This window comes from Pagrus pagrus (assembly GCF_965226575.1).
Source record: "Pagrus pagrus genome assembly, chromosome: 2".
Lineage (NCBI taxonomy): Eukaryota > Metazoa > Chordata > Actinopteri > Spariformes > Sparidae > Pagrus > Pagrus pagrus.
The window spans coordinates 11,484,800-11,501,284 of record NC_140186.1 but is presented as its reverse complement, the minus strand read 5'-3'; the positions used below and the strand labels follow the sequence as shown (position 1 = coordinate 11,501,284).

At 38.3% G+C, this 16,485-nt stretch overlaps 1 protein-coding gene across 5 annotated transcripts in view; it reads right to left on the bottom strand.

Annotated features, from left to right (window-relative positions):
• Positions 1 to 16,485, bottom strand: part of inpp4b (inositol polyphosphate-4-phosphatase type II B) — a 238,217-nt gene that overhangs the window by 207,332 nt on the left and 14,400 nt on the right. For 4 of the 5 annotated variants that reach the window (XM_084374031.1, XM_084374028.1, XM_084374032.1 and 1 more), the window contains one exon: positions 13,775 to 13,849. The exons of the other annotated variant lie outside the window; for it this stretch is intronic. The gene's annotated coding sequence lies outside the window, so the exon portion shown is untranslated. The remainder of the gene's footprint in view (positions 1 to 13,774; positions 13,850 to 16,485) is intronic. 5 annotated transcript variants of the gene reach the window in all.

The following is a 16,485-nucleotide window of genomic DNA, read 5'->3' as shown; positions in this document are numbered from 1 at the left end:
TTGATATCTGCAGCGACTGTGGATTAGCAGGCACTTTTTTTACTGTTTGTGCTTTTGCTCTTGTATGTGTTTTGATAATTGCACAGTTTATGGATGTGGAGTGCATTCGCCTGAATATTTGTCAGTTCTTGAAGCATGACTGTCCTTGGGGTCTGTTATAATATGCTGACATGCTGCTGGCTGTCACCTCGATTAAAGGCATTAGTTCATCATGTTTGCACACAGGCTAGATGCTAATGTTTACTAGAGCAGAGTATTTCCCAATGAATACATACTTTAATTAAAATGCAGCTGATCACACTGTATACAGTAACTGCATCTGACAGCACTTGGAAAGGCTCACCAATCGACCAGGCTTCCAGCTGTAACATGATTGTAGGCTGTAGTGTATTTTATTAGATTGTCACCTAGATTGTGCTTCATCATCATCCCTGATTTTCATTTATAGGCGGGTATACGGCCAACAGGCTTGACGAGTTATACCTCAAATGAAAACAGCCCAACAGCATTCAAAAGCTGTTTTCAAGACCCTTGTTGCTCCACTATATCATTCCACTGTGCCAGGGTAATTTCTGTGTGTACTACAAAAGTTCTGAAATGCTGATCACGAGGACATGTTTATTTCTTCACATAAACTAGATACATGTACACTATCAGGAAGGCCGTCTTGTGGTTTGCTCCATTGTTTATGGATTTTCTACTGTGTCTGTAAGATGCTTATTCAGGACTGAAGAAGAGATTATTTTCTATTGTTTTGTAGGATGTTTTTGCTACCGTCACAGAATGTTTTCAATGCTTTCCTAATGTATTTGGAGAGCATCCTCAAGAACAGTCTCATCTGCCAAATTCTACAACCATTCATTGTTTTTAATGATCCAAAGTGACCCAATTCTTTTGTCTCAAACAAGAAAATACACTAAGAGTCCTTTTAAAACATAAAAAATCAAACTTGTTCTGATGATATTATCTATTTATTATCTAGGGTCAAGTGTAGAATTTTAACCACACTAGTAGCACAACTCTGGTCAGTCAGTTCATCACTCTGTTCACAATCACTCTGGTCCAGACTAGGGATGTCAACGTTTAACCCATATATTGGTTATGCTGTCAATCAGAGGGATTTAGTTAGTTTTAGTTAGTTTGGTAACGTTACCTTGAGCCCAAGTACATTATGCAACTGGGAGCTACACACGTCAAAGTGCTTTGAGAAGAAGAATGATGAGCTTAAAGGGCAGACAGGCTGAAGTTAGCTCTGGCAAGCAACCAATGGATAGGTCTCACAAACGAAAGCTAACTTTGCAACTACCTCTAACTTCATCAGTGCTGACTGGGAGATGCAGTCCATGGTGGTCCTTTCTCTAAAACGAAGGGTGGAAAAAAAGCTCCAATCCATTGCCAAAAAAACAACACAGAAAAATGGAATACAACGGCCATCCAAAATCGAAATTCCAAGTTGGAAACTCAGGCAAGATCCATGTTTGAAATCATAGGAGTATGGTGATGCACATAGTGAACAATTACTTTTCATTACTTTTTACACTATATAGAGTTTGTGTTGTGAAACATACCGTAACAACAACTTTGCAGTTGCCATTTTTGTTTCCATTTAGTTGATCTATACTTGATAGAAGTCTCTGCACGAGTCTCCCATCTCTTTGTAAGTGCCCTAATCTGTTAGATCAGCTGCAATGGTCGCTGGTGAAGTTCACAGACTTGCCATACAAACATCCATTTGCTATGGCTGCCCATGTTTTCCCAAGCAAATGCACTGGGACACATTTAGATTGGAAGTCGGGAATACCAACTCGGAAAAAGAAATTTTGGACTTGCAATGGATCACAGCATAAGTCCAATCATGCAAGACTAGTGCCCGCCTCAATAAGAGGGTTTCTGTCAGGAACATGTCAGACAGCCTCGCCAGGGGCTAACGCGGTTTGCCAGACAATTGAGTCAAATTAAACGAATTAAACGGAAACGCCTCTTGTATCTTATGCCATTTTGCACTTGTTTTCATAATAATTAACAATTAGTTATCAGTTAATGGGTGTCAGTTTATCAAAAAGAAAAAATTAGCAATTGACATCCCTAGTCCATACTGAATAATCGCAACAAATACTGGCTAAAATCATAAAATTTAGCACAAACATTCATGGTCGTTTTGTTCTTTTGCATGAAATTTGGTAAAAATATATGGTGCTCGGAGGATGTAACATAATTACTGTCTTGTTAGATGGAGAAAGGGCAACATTTCTTCCTACTACAGCATTTTAGAGAGCATGCAATGTAACACTCCATTTAATGCATTAACACAAAGACCTCATCAAAGGTCTTTAAAACGTTTTCTTTTTAAGAATTGGGAAATATTGTCATTATGGTCACCATGTACTGCTTAAAGATAATGATAAATTGTCTCCCAAGAGACTAATTGAGTGCAGCCCAAAATGAAAGCCGCCCCTCCTTTAAGCACTGTTAAAGAAGATGTGTTAATCACTCCTGTTAAAAGGGAGCTGATGAAGAGTATGTTCTCTACAAGGCTAATGCATCTCATTTAGCAGAATGGCAATTATATGGGAGACTGACAATATTCTGGTGAAACAAGAATCCCTGCAGAAACAGTAACAACAATCGCCATGGGAGGACCGTGGTGTGTGATCTGTGAAGACTACAGCCACAGTTCACAGTCTAGGTTGTTTATTACTGTTTCAACAAAAAGTCAACTCACAATCCTCGAACACACACACACACACACACACACACACACACACACACACACACACACACACACACACACACACACACACACACACACACACACACACACACAAACATCTTAACTCATCGTTTTCACACAGAATAGTGTCTCTTAATAGTTATATCAGTCTCTGTCAAACGAGTACAACAAATTGCTCCCTTTATTTCCAATAAGGTAAAATCTGTGTGAATTTCTTAGATGATGACAACAAGTCCCAGGGTGTGATACAGGTGTCAAGATGATTGGTTCCCTTATTGGAGGCGATGATGAAAAATAGAAGAGGACTTTAGCTTTACAGGAGATAAGATTTAGGACACAGTAATGCTGGCCATTTTTCTCTTTTGCTCTATGTTTTTCTGGAAGCCCAAATTGGGAGTAAAACCCCCTATAACACTTTCTTTGAAAGGGCTGCTCAAAAGAGCTTTTCCCACCCTGACTTGGGCTTATTAGTAACACAAGCAAACAGTGTTTGATACAAGTTTGTCACTCATTTTAGTATTTTAAGGACTAAATGATTATTAAATGAATTTTAAGATGCAATAGATATTTAATCAAAAATGTACTGTTTATTTCAGCCCTGTGGAAACACTAAAATGTAATGGCTGCTGTTTATTTACATGTGTTTATATTAACTACCCCGTGGCTTCGTTGTGATTAAAAGATAAGTTAATTGGACGTGTCATGTGATGGATGTGTGACTACATGACAAGGCCAGCTCAACAGTTAGGCAAATTAAAGTAAGGTTGCAGACACATTAAAATTTAGTCTAATTGCTGCTCTTGCTGAGTGCAATGATTCAAGTGTTACTAATATAGAAATGCAATGCCAATCACAATACTACCACAGAAACTGAAATAAATCTAGAGATACCTGAAGAAACACAGATTTAAGCCTTTTTTAAAAAACAATATCACTAATAAAAAACACAGCAGTCAAGGGCAACGCTAGCTCCGTCTCCACTCCACCAAATATTAACTGTTAGAAATGCATTTTATTATTTATTGTTCATTTGTAGCAGCAAGGCTATAGTATTGGAAGCAAAAGTGCAAAGTAGTTTCAATGCATTATTCAGTTTTTAATGCAACTGTATTGAGCACATGATGGCATTGAGCTCTTGAGGGTTTTAAAATTGTATACAATTGTGACAGAAGGTTTCTGATTACCCAATCACCCACTGCCCTGAAAGCTACAATTTCTTTGAGGGCCGCAAATGCAACATTATGTGACACAATGCCTCATTTATGAGGCTAAAGAGAGGAAAGCGCAGCACTAAAGCGCAACAAACAGGACTGCTACATGAGTGCCACTGTAAAAAGCAGCATGCCTCCATTAATTAGTTTATTCATTTGCAATGTTTCTGATATTTATATATTCATGAGTCTATCAACTGGAGAAATTAACAATAATCAAGTTCAAGTTACAATGATACACAACAGAGAAAACCAGAGAATCCTTACTTTTATGTGGGGCTGAATGATATGCAAAAAAACAACTAGTGTCTTTTCCTGGTAGATGTTTGGAACAAATAATAAAATATCAGCCTAGCTGTCATTTAATGTTTTGCTGTTTGCTGTCACAGTCCTACTATAGAACAGCATTTTAAGCATACAGGTAAGACACATTTGGTCAGACTGCACTATTGTTCTCATTCCTCAAATAAAAAAATGCACGTCGGTAGCTTGACTAAAAGAATATTGTCACTTTACGCTACACCCCAACCAATATATTGGTTGGCCGATGTAACGGGCACATCTCTGTGACCTTGCATGTGTGACACTGTTTATACTGCTTCACACCCCACTGGGAGCGTTTAAGATGCAGAATGTCATGCCTGCCTGGGTATTGTTGACTTGCTTAATTACTTTTCCTTTGTGCTTCTACCATCAGTGAGTCGGATTCATAGTTAAATTGTTTCGTTTCTTGTCTGTTTGTCTGAAGTGTGTTTATTGTTAATATTTCCGACTCGGCTGTCTTGTAGATCCCAAGTCTGCGCAGGGTTTTATTTTGAAAATTGACCAGATGCTCTATGCCATTCCTATGTCTGAATTCCTGCCTGGCTCAATCTGCTCTGTGCAGCAGAGACATTGCTTCTGGGACTCTTCCAAAACATGTTGTGGCACACCTGTGAAAACATGAGCACCGTCTAGAGCGGCCGCAACAAGCTTAGGCGGCAGTGTCATGGCCGGAAGGTGACACAGACATGTCTGGAGGAAACTGAGGGTTATACCCTGATATTGGCTTATCTAAGGTAAGAGTTTACTGTTTCAGTGGACTGATGTCATTTTACCCAGTACAATTTATTATAAACAGTAATCTATCCTGCCTCAATTACAAATCTTTGTCACAAGTGTCTGATGATGACCTTTGAGGGTTTAACTGCATGCATGCCAGCAGATATATCAATTTCGGAATTTTTTTACTCCCTAATATAAGTTTTGGCCCCAAAAGTTGAGAACTCGTCGGTCTCTATACCCAGCGAAGATTTGTCCAAATACATGTCAAAGGTCTTGAGGTACTTCAAGGAGATGCAGCAGTTTAGTTCATTTTGACAGTGCATTTCTCGTGCAGGTTTTGCATGTGACTGAAATCCTCTGTTGAACCTCAAACTTCATGTGGTAGTTGGAAAAGCTGAGTGTATGCTAATCAAACCATCTTCATTTGAAGAGCATCCTCACTCTTGCAAAGCTTTAATCCATGACGGCTTGTTCTGAACATTATCTAATAATTGGCACATTCCCCTGGTGAGAATGAGCCTGCAATCTCTCTCCCCTCCATGACAGTGTAATGGATTGCTATGCACATTCCACGTGGCTTTGAACTTATCTTCATTTCCCCCCACCCAACTAAATTCTTAGTTGCCTCCCACCTCTCTCTGTATGGAAATATGGTACAGCACATTATTTCACCCCCCTGCTTATTGCTTCAGGGTATGTACAGTAATGTTAAAGATTAATTTCATGGTATGCTGTTTACATGCTGTTTACCCTGAAATAACATGGGGAAAAAGAAGGATCATTATAACATAAATAATAGCATAAATCTCACTTAGTGTTTCATTTTAAGTGAAAAAATCTCTTGTGTTTCACTCATTATGTTGCATATTTGCTTCAAGCAAATGATTAAACATTTTCACAGAGACCTAGCACACACTCACATATACACACACAACCTTAGCTCGCAGGCGGGTTGAGGAAAGACATGCACTCCCTTGATCTTCTAATCTCACATACTGGGTTGCACTACACGCCAGCAGACCAGCAGATGGGCAATTCTGCGCACTGGGTTTTTCAGGTTGGTGGGGAAACAGTAGACACAGCAGGTTACACAGAGCAGTGTTTGGGGGCAGTAAGAGGTAAACATCAGCCTTTTTTCCCTGCTTAGTAAACTAACAGCTTCAAGCATCAACACTGCCTCAATAGCCTATGTTTGAGACATGCTGATTGCAGGCACCACCACTGGCTCTTTCAATGGGTAATATTTTCTCCTGTTGATTATTTTTGCTTCCAGGCTTCAGATGTTTTTAAGCATCACACACTGTAAATAAAAAAAGAGTTGAAAATCCACCCTACATTAGAATTCTTTATTTTTAATTAAAAAATTAACTATTTTGTATTTGAAAGTGTTTTGTGGGAAAACTAATGCTGCCTGAAATATTTTTTTTTAAATCACTATATTGACAAAATACTAATATTATAAGTCATTCTAATCAATATTCCAATTGACATTAGGGAAGATAACTATGTGTGATGTGAAAGGGGTCCCCCCCTTGCATTGAAGTTGGCATCTGTTTTCAGCAACAAAAAGCTTAAAACCAACCATATGCAACCTGCAAAATTGTTTAAGCTAATGTTACTCAATTTTTGGTGGATGTATCAATAGCACTTACTGTTGCTATGGTGTTGAAATTGTCCCACCAACTAACAAGCTACAAGAGGCAAAACTGGTAATACCTTACTGTAATATATTACTGCTAATGCCAACCAAACATTGCTGTAGCCTCACATTAAAAGCATTTAACTGGTGAACACAACTGATGAACCCAAACTCAGTTTCCTATTATTAGCCGTTTTTCACAGAAGACACTTTGAAAGTATGAAAGTAATAAAATGACTGATGGTTGAATTCCACGCTCACTGTCACAGCTTACTGGGACACTTGAATGAAGCCGTCATTAAAGTTATTAGTAACACCAGTGCTTTTTCAACTATCACAAGTCAAAATGTCTTCTGTGAAAAAATATAATCAATGTCTCTACAATATAAAGTCATTAATCATCAAAGCCACCGACCAGTTCAAATGCACTCCAAGATATGTGAGACAGTGTGATTGCCAGACAAACCATCTCACCTCAGCTGGCCACTAGGTTTAACCCTCATGGTTAATCTAATTTAGCTCCCAACCAGCCAGATCTGGCACACCTTAATAAGTCATTTGAGGATAAAATCGATCCACATGTCACCAGTGTAGCGTTGTTTCACTGATCCAGGATTGGCCGGCTAATCCGCCTGGCGTGTACCACTCGTGATAGAGAGAAGTCCAAATCAACCTGAGGGACTCCAGGAGCCCAAAGACATCAGTTAGCCTGAGATAAGGCTTCTGCTCTCTGTGCCCACTTATAGCATTCCCACCTCCCTTGGCAAATACCCTCGCCTTGCCTCTAAATCAAACAGTAAGGCCTTTTATTAATAGCCTGTCAGCAGAGTTAACATTTATTTCATGTGTATTCATCAGAACAGGTTTTACAAATGACCTGGTGCTTGTGAACCTGCTCTTGAAAAATTAGCCTTGTTTTTTACCCCTCTCCTCATGAATTTCAATGACTAAGTGAAAGTGGGGCTATGTGTCTACCTAGATGCTTTTCTGCCTCAGGGTAAAAAAAAATGAAAAAACTACTATATTTAGAGTGCTCAGAAATATCACAGTATGTGGTAGGAAATATCATGTGATGTTGAGGCTGTTGTGACGGTAGTTAACTGCTGAGAAGGAAATGCAATATTTAAAACTGCAGATTATCAAAGGACTTCAACTAGTATTGACGTCACATATGAAGAAAAGATGCTTTTTAATATCCCTGTTGTATTAGAAAGCCACAATGTTACTGAACTGAAATGCACAGATGTCACACGCTGCCAGTTGTTGACTGTCGACAGACCACCAGTAACATAAGGGTTTGAAAACTGCAGTGTAAGACGAGGGAAGTCACAAAGGCGCACGGGTGCCACTATAGAAGATGCTATCAAGAGTTATCTTGTGGAGATCACCCTAAACATAAGTGAAACAGACAGCGGCTCTCTACAGAATTTATGGTGGCCCATTATTTCATTTCGTGAATACCAAGTGTGCACCCAGCACTAGCACTTCCAGAGAGAAACCTGGTGTGCTGACACAAATTGATTACGGGTGCAAGGAGACAATCTATTTCTTCCTCTAAACTGATAGCAGAGAAGAGAAGAACGACAGGAATAGAATGGTCTGACGTACAGAGACAAAGAGAGAAAGGGGGAGAGAGAGAGAGAGAGAGAGAGCGAGTAAGACACAAATAATGGGATGGGGAATAAAGCAGGAAAAAGGACGTGCGCAAAGTTTTGTAACAACTTCCCATTTCCAAAGACAAACATGCCATGGAAAGTGTTTTGCATTGCAGATCCATTCAGTGATAGTGCTGTACCTGACAGAATTTCAATTAGGAATACATTCCCACAGGTTTTTGTTTATGGAACAGCTGGCACCCAAAAACAAAGTCGACACACTGGGCCACTTTTCATAGGCGTCAATGTGAATCCATATTTAACACAACATGATTGAATGAAATTCATTTTCACGATTGTGTCATGCATACAATTACGCCCAGCCCACACTGGCTTACAAAATAAGCAAAACCAATAAAAACAACACAAATTAATGAAAGCCAGATCCTGATGAATATACATTTTCAAAAGAAAAGGTTTTGTAACGGACAATTAGAAGACTGGAGAATTAACAATGAACACTAATTACATAGTCTGTATTTGACGTCCTTGTAGGCTTTTGAGACAGAGAGAGTAAACTCAAACACATTCACATTTTTGATTGAGAACATTTCATGAGAAGTTTATACACTTGATATAGTTTCCACTTTTCCAAAAGCTTGCAGGGGTTTTGCTCTTAAATATACAGTACAGTGCCAACCAAGATCTTTGGCTTCTATAGAAGAATGATGTAAAGGCCATAATCTTATTTTGTTTAGTATAATAACCCAATTCTTCCACACTTGAAAAAACCTTAATTAAATTGGAGTTTATATATTTTATTCCTGTAGATAAACAACATATCAGCCTACTCAAATATTTAGTAAAACTCTTAATGGGGCTCTCTAGAACTTCTGTGTGTCTCCAGACTCCATTTCTACTCTAACATTAGCTGCTGTTGCTGGAGAGAGAGACTGAGGCGAGACACTCAAGAACAGACAAAAGTTACATCGTTTGGACTGTCATGGAAAATCCGACTTGAGTCCTTAGCAAAGAAATCCACAGTCCAGCAGCATGAAACCACTAATACAAATTGTCCACAGGCTTGTATAGGCAACCGAGAGAGACGGGTGGGTTTCATTTTTACGTCAAGGTACAATCAAGTCACGCATGACCAAAACAAAAATTATTTATCCATGTAAATTGCAACATTTTTAAGATAAAGCCCCTTTAAATAGTCAAGGCTTCTTTGCAGGCTTTGGAGATGGAGTGAGCAAATTTAAAAACATCCTCATGTATTTAGTATTATAAACTCCTTTTTCCCCGACTGAAAAAAGCTGATTTTAATTGAGGATTATATATATTTCCTGTAGAGAAACAACATATCATCCTTCTTAAATATTGAGTAAAACTCTTAAATCAACAGGGAACCATGTGAGTTAAACACCCGCTTGCTTAATCTCTCCTCAGCTTTTTTGATTCTGCAGTCAGATCATTTCACATTTATGTTTTACTGACCCTGGTATGCAGCCCATGTCTCACTGAATTGCCAGCATAGAAGCAATTTATGAACCTCAGAAAACCTCATATAGTTCAATTCTGTATTCTGTACAGTGTGCAATTTTAGATTCTTTAAAGCCCCATATCCCTGTAGCATAATTCAACCTACGTGAGACACATGCATCATAAAGTTGGATAATGTAGAATAACCAAGGTCATTATATGTGTTTATGTATCTATATCTGACTCTCTGGTTGACCTTGACAATAGGAATGGACACTAAATGTTTATGCATGGATCAAGCAAGATCAATCCAGCAAGATACCTCTGACATCCTCATCAAACACAATTATTTAATTACAGTCACAAGGAAATTAAAATCTTTTCGATGTGTCACTTCCCAGGTTTCAGAGCCAACTGACTTTTTGAGCTACATAGACGGCACTAATCTCCGCTCTCCATTCTTTATGTATATGACAGAACAGGTGAAGCGGCAGAGCCAATACATTTGTCCTTCAGTACATGACACCTTAGCCTTACTAATGAGCCATTTAACAGCATCGTGAAGGGAACAGCAGTTAAACGAAAGGCCCCTTGTGGATTTGGTAAGAGCGTGTCAAGACTGGAAGAGACAGTAATACGTCACATTGACAGGAGCAAGAATGAATAATGAGTGGTTTTGCGGCTCTTTCAATGTAAAACTAATCTCTCAACATTTTCCTATGCCCCATCTCTCCCTGGAGGGGTAGCGCTACTTGCACACCATACCGCAAACTCAAATCAAAGTTAAATCCACGGGGAGTCATAATATGCCTCTCATTCTCTTAACTTACTGTCATATGGCAAAAATATACACTATTCACTTATCGCCTGAATAGCTGAAAAACCAACAGTCGTCTGACACCAACACGCCACACTGTCTCCAAAGAATAGTTTGAGTCTGTAATAAAAAAATCTATTTTTAACCATTCCTTTATGATACACCTGGAGGTTTATGGACCAGAGAGCCAGTTCTTGTAGTTCTCTGAATTAAAACTTATGAGTATTCATGAGAATTAGTAGGCAGTGCTCTCCAATGGGACTTAAGCCTGTGATCAACAGAAACTATGTTAGTCATTGTCAATGTGAGCCGAGAGCTCAGGAGACGTCGTTAGGTTTCCATTACAACACAAGACTTGCATTCAGACTCCCAACGACTCATCTCGTAAGAGTCAAAGCATATGGAGAACGAAACAGAAAAGGCTACCTCTGGAATGCCACAGATGGCTGTCGCAGATGTTGAAAGTCAGTTGTAATTTCATCTCTGACAAATTCATGCAGCAACTTCTGTTTTCAAGTTTGAGGAGGGAAAAAAGAATAATCTAATTCCATCATAAATATTTCCCTCTGGCTTCCAAACTGATCAGTGACACAGAGTGCTCCATTTACGATTGAAACTGAATGCATGATGACAAGTCAGAAAAAAGAAAAACATTTAGAACTACTTTTTCAATTTAAATAGACTGTATACATTAATATTGATAATTTGTAGACAATTTTCGAATATTAAATATTAATAACAGTTAATTAATTGTCTATTCACTAATAGACCTAGTTTTCATTGCCAGTTTGCTACCTAATTGCTGTGCAATAAAATCAGAGTATAGTACAGATAAAGACAGAAAACAAAGACCAAACATAACGAGCTTCATTAATCTGTAATTATTGTTTAAAATGTTGTCCACCGGCTGCATGTTTAGTAGATGTACAGTATTATACAGAGGTCAGCTTAGCTGTGAGCTGAAGAACCCTTATGGACATGTTGTGAGATATGAGGTGCTGCTTAGAGAACAATAAAATCATAATACATAACATCATAAAAACACAAGAGAGGCATGAAAAGAGAGCTAAATACAATCTGCCAGTGTTTTGTGGTATTTTAGACTCTTATTGTTAGTCTCATAAGGTTTTGGGGGTCGGCGTTTAGTAATTTTATGGTTTAAGAAAGCACTTGGGTGGTTTTAAGTGCTTTTTGGTGGGGGGTTAACATGAAGCTTTTTATAAGATATTATTCCAAATATTTTTTCTCAATTTTGTCATCAAACTTCAGCTTATTTTTGATTTAATGGCATATTTTGTCATATCTCTGTTACTGTTGTTGTTGCATATCTTTGCTGGTTTACCTTTGAAAAATAGATTTTAATTCTCAGCAAGGCTTTCTTGGTTAAACAAAAACATTTTGCTTTTTATGACTGTGTGCATAAGATTGCATAATGTAATAGTTAAGACTGTCGTTTTCTTTAATTTCTCCAGTCTGCATATGTTGTTATTACAGTAAGTACAAGGTCTTTACCCACGATAAACCTCAAATTTAAAAGTTACAATACATACAGTATATCACATTCAGATATTATTAATATAAATTCTATTTGTCCACAGACAATCACAAATCTCATTTCCAGTAATGAGGCCTGAACATGATGAAGATTCCAACTCTGAAAGACAGCATATGTCATTTCTGTCAGAATTAACTGCTAGCTTAACTGCCTGGAAAACCTACTATCATGGCCTATTCATCAGCCACAATCCATTGTGTTATTTGCATGGGCTCCCTCTCCACTTTACTCACTACAGTCACATTTAAAGCGGAAAAAATTAAGGACCATTGTCAGTCAACTGTGAATAATACATTAGACATCATGGCATCCCCTAACTACTAGTAATTTATGTAGTACTCCCTTTTCAGAGCCAGACGTTGGAAAATGCAGAGAGAAAAGCAGCCTAAAAAGAAATTAAGGAAGAAGGAGGCTTGGCAGCGCTGAAACTGACAGCCCGGCATGCAAATGTGCTCATCTATCTTACTGGAGAACACTGAGTGTGCTTTATCTCATCTAGAAGGAGCAGTTCATCTCAGCTAGACAGCCATTTGGACGCACCAGGCTTAAAAAGCAGGGGCTCTAAATTAGATAGCAATTGTGCAACTGTACAAATGCTCTGGGTTTGCTCACCTCAGATAGCCTCCTCTGCACTTGGAGCATGTATGTCAGTGGTGGCCTGAACCTGAGCTGCAAGCTACGCTAGCTTCAGTTACTGTCACATGAACCCATTTACTTCAACAGAATATGTAACTGTGTGTATGTGTAGACGTGTGAGAGAAACTCATTGGGCATGTGGTTATGCAGGCATGCATGTAAACATGTATTATGGCGTAACAATGATTGAAATAACAACTAGAATAAAAACTAGGCCTCTTTTCTACTTGAGTGCTTTCCGATGTTCAGTAGAAAGCAGGTTGGCAGTTAGAACATATTGGCTGAGCTGACAAAACAAATTGCAATCATCTGTTTATAAAATAGAGACTTTGAAACTACAGCAGATTGCATCAAATATGCTTGAAATGTGCTGCCTCGGCTTGTATACTAAGGTCTGTGATTAGTCAAGAAACTGATCTTAAAACTGTTACTGTTAAAACTTACCTTTAATCTACGCAGGTGGACTCTATCTTTGACTGCCCAGATGTGCTTACTATGCTGAGTTATACAGTTTTAGCTCTGATTTTCAATTTTTCACTCCCAAGAGTTGTAAAATGTGATCAGCACAGCAATCTGACAACTTTGAAAGTCGTACAGTATGTAGGCGACAAAAGCTACATGAAATTTCAATTCCACTTGAATTGCCGTTCTCATTGATTTTCGTTAGCTATAGACAACAAAAGGCAGACATTCACCACACCAATTCTGTGAACATTTTTTACTGAAGGTTTCATACAACTACAAAACAATAAATTAATTTTGTCAAGCTTTTGATTTCTTACAGTTTATCAATCAATGACATTAACTTAGAAAACAGAATAATATTTCACCACCTGTATGCAAAACTGATCCGTAAATTAACTTATTAAATTGCTGACTTTCTCACCGATAGAAATCAACTCGTAAATGATGAAATATGAAACACCTCTCAAAAGTGTCCCTGACACTGTTTCAAATTGTTTGCATGCACGTTTGCATACATTTTAATACATCTTCACAAATGATATCTCTGGTATGGACATAGAAAAGCTGATGCACCAATAATTCTCAGCAGTGTGTCTTACCTGTTATAAAAGAAAGCCTTAACATGAGAGCCTTAGTCACTTCTGTCAGCATCCCAGTCCATCATCCTTATTTGTCTGTACACATAAGGAAGAAAAGAGGACAGAAGTGAAGAGACAGCACTGCCATGGCACAGCCAATAACAGCTCTGAAAAAGCCTCTGTGCAGCCTCTCTGTTTGTTTACTGGAGCTTCATCAAGAGATTCTGAGAACGGCTGCTGCAGTCACAGCACGACAGCCGGAATCCCCCTCCCTCTTCAGAAATTTGAGGAAAAACCACCTCCAGAAAAAGGTCAGTGTAGAGACGGTGGAAGCAGGGAACAAAGTTGGACCGCAAGCGGCAGCTGTGAAGCTATGTATTAAATGGTTTGAGGCTGTGGCCAGCAGTGGCCAGGGCTGGTCTAGCAGGTTGTAAAATGCCTGGGTAGGTCCCAGAGGGCAGTGTGGGATCCAGACGGCAATAACAAAGTGGCAATGCTGCAGCTTAAAAAAAAAGCACTGGCATAGGACCAAATGAGCAAGCACGGCTGATTGGCTGTTGTTTGGACTACAAACTAAACCATTCACAAGAGGAAATGCATCAGGATGTGGACAGCTTACCACCTCTGCTATCTCCTGAGGGTCATCTAAGTTTTACTTTCTTTTAAACAAACTACACATAAGCATGTACTTACCCCTCTACGAACTGTGCATAGTTTGATACATAGTTTGCCAGAATGATATGTTTAATGTATTAGGAGGATGTCTGTACTGTTTTCACATTGATTTTTATAGTCCTTCCAACAGATATTTAAATCAAACTGTGGGTTATGAGATGTGTAACTCCACTGACTCACAGATGTTTGGCAGCAGAGCAGGCACACAATGTAAAAACAATTTTCAATTAAGTGCTGTCAACATAATCACGTGGTATTTGAATGATGCTACCTTAGTACTCTACTAGGGCAGGGCATCTCTGCAGCTTTATAGTAACTTCCTTATAATGCTGTTTTGCCATACATTTTACCTTTATCCAAAAGTTGCAGCTTCTTGGATATTTTGATACTGTACTTGATCTTACATATTACACTATATTTTTCGAATGATTTTGCAGCCCAAATGTAGTCTTTTATTGGCCTGTTATGTACAGTCTTTTTTGATGTTTGCCAATGCAACTTTAATCATCAAATAAAGTATTTGTACTAAATAACACTATTTCTACTACTGCTACCCCCTACCATTCCTTGTAAGAAAATGTATGTTTTTCAACTTTACTTTTCTAATTTTAATTAGATTCTACAAACTATAACTACCCTTTGTCAATACCCACACTTAATCTGGATTCAACAATAGGCCTCAGTCATGGTTTCAATTGTTTTCCCAGTTGTCTTGTAGTGATGTGCTCATATTCTATATGCATTCTAGCAACCAAATTGTATATTAAATATTTAATATCAATTTGTTGTTCGTGGTGTGGTCTTACTCAACATTACAAACCATTCAAATTACAGTTTTTATTGTTAATACTTGATGTCGATATATAAACAAGTTCTTATAATGACCAGTAAAAATCTGTAATTGGCAGTAATCAACGATAATAAAATAAAACAGATAATTTGGTTTTCAAATTGTATCTAACAAACAGATATTTAGCAACCAACAGATTATAAGCAGGGGGTGATCCTCCTGAAGCCTTTCTATGTTAAATATGAACAGCGGGAATGATCAACACAGCCTCTAACTGGAGAACATGTCAAAACAAATGAAATGCTGAATAATTCTGTGCAACTGGGGGAATCCCACCACTGATCCTTGAGAGTCTGAACATTTATGGATTGGACCAAGACAAAGAACGACAAAGCAAATACAATTATAGTGCATTTGTGAGCAAAAACAGTACTTGACTGTGCCTTAAAGGAGAAACTATTTGCAACTACGACAAATATCTTGTTGGATGTGATGGAAATGTGCTTTGATACATTTACCAAAACCAAGGTTAAGTACTAAGAAAGAGTTTTGCATTAACAGCAGCAACAGCAAATTGATCTGAAAATCTGTTGTAGCATGCAAGATAACAAGCAACCTTCTGAATAAAATATTAAAATGACAATTCTCCCTTCAGTTAAACAAATTACTATACATTATGGTTTGACTTTTTTCTTTACCCTGTGAACTGTAACCTCTGAGCAACAATGACGACAGCAAAATACGTTAATGTGCTTAGAATAAACCGTGGTAATTATTCGGGATAAAGAACAGCTAGAAGAACAATTAAACTTTCTAATGTTTGCCTTTTTGTGCCTCAGCAACAGGCTATGAAAAGCATTTAGTATGAAAAACACAATATTGGGAGTGTCACTTCTTCCTTAATGGAGGACCAATATCATAACAGCACATTAATTCAAACACCTTTAAATCAGCTGTTTGTGAAGACCTGATTATTCATTAAAAACCAAAGACGTTTTCATTATTAGGAGAGCATCCGGCCAAAAGTGTCACGGTACCCACTCTGCATTAATGCAGATGCAACTGTGCTTCAGGCCCCTGTCAACAAAGAAAGTGAACACCTAAGCATCATTTACCAAATGGAAAGCTTTAGAGGGAAACATAGCCGCTGTCCTGCTTCTCTTCCCTCTGCTCCAATAAATCAGCGTCATTGTCACTGACAACTGGACAGACTCCAATTTTAAAAGGCATTTCAGCGTGCCAAGCCAGGGACACATAAAATGTATCC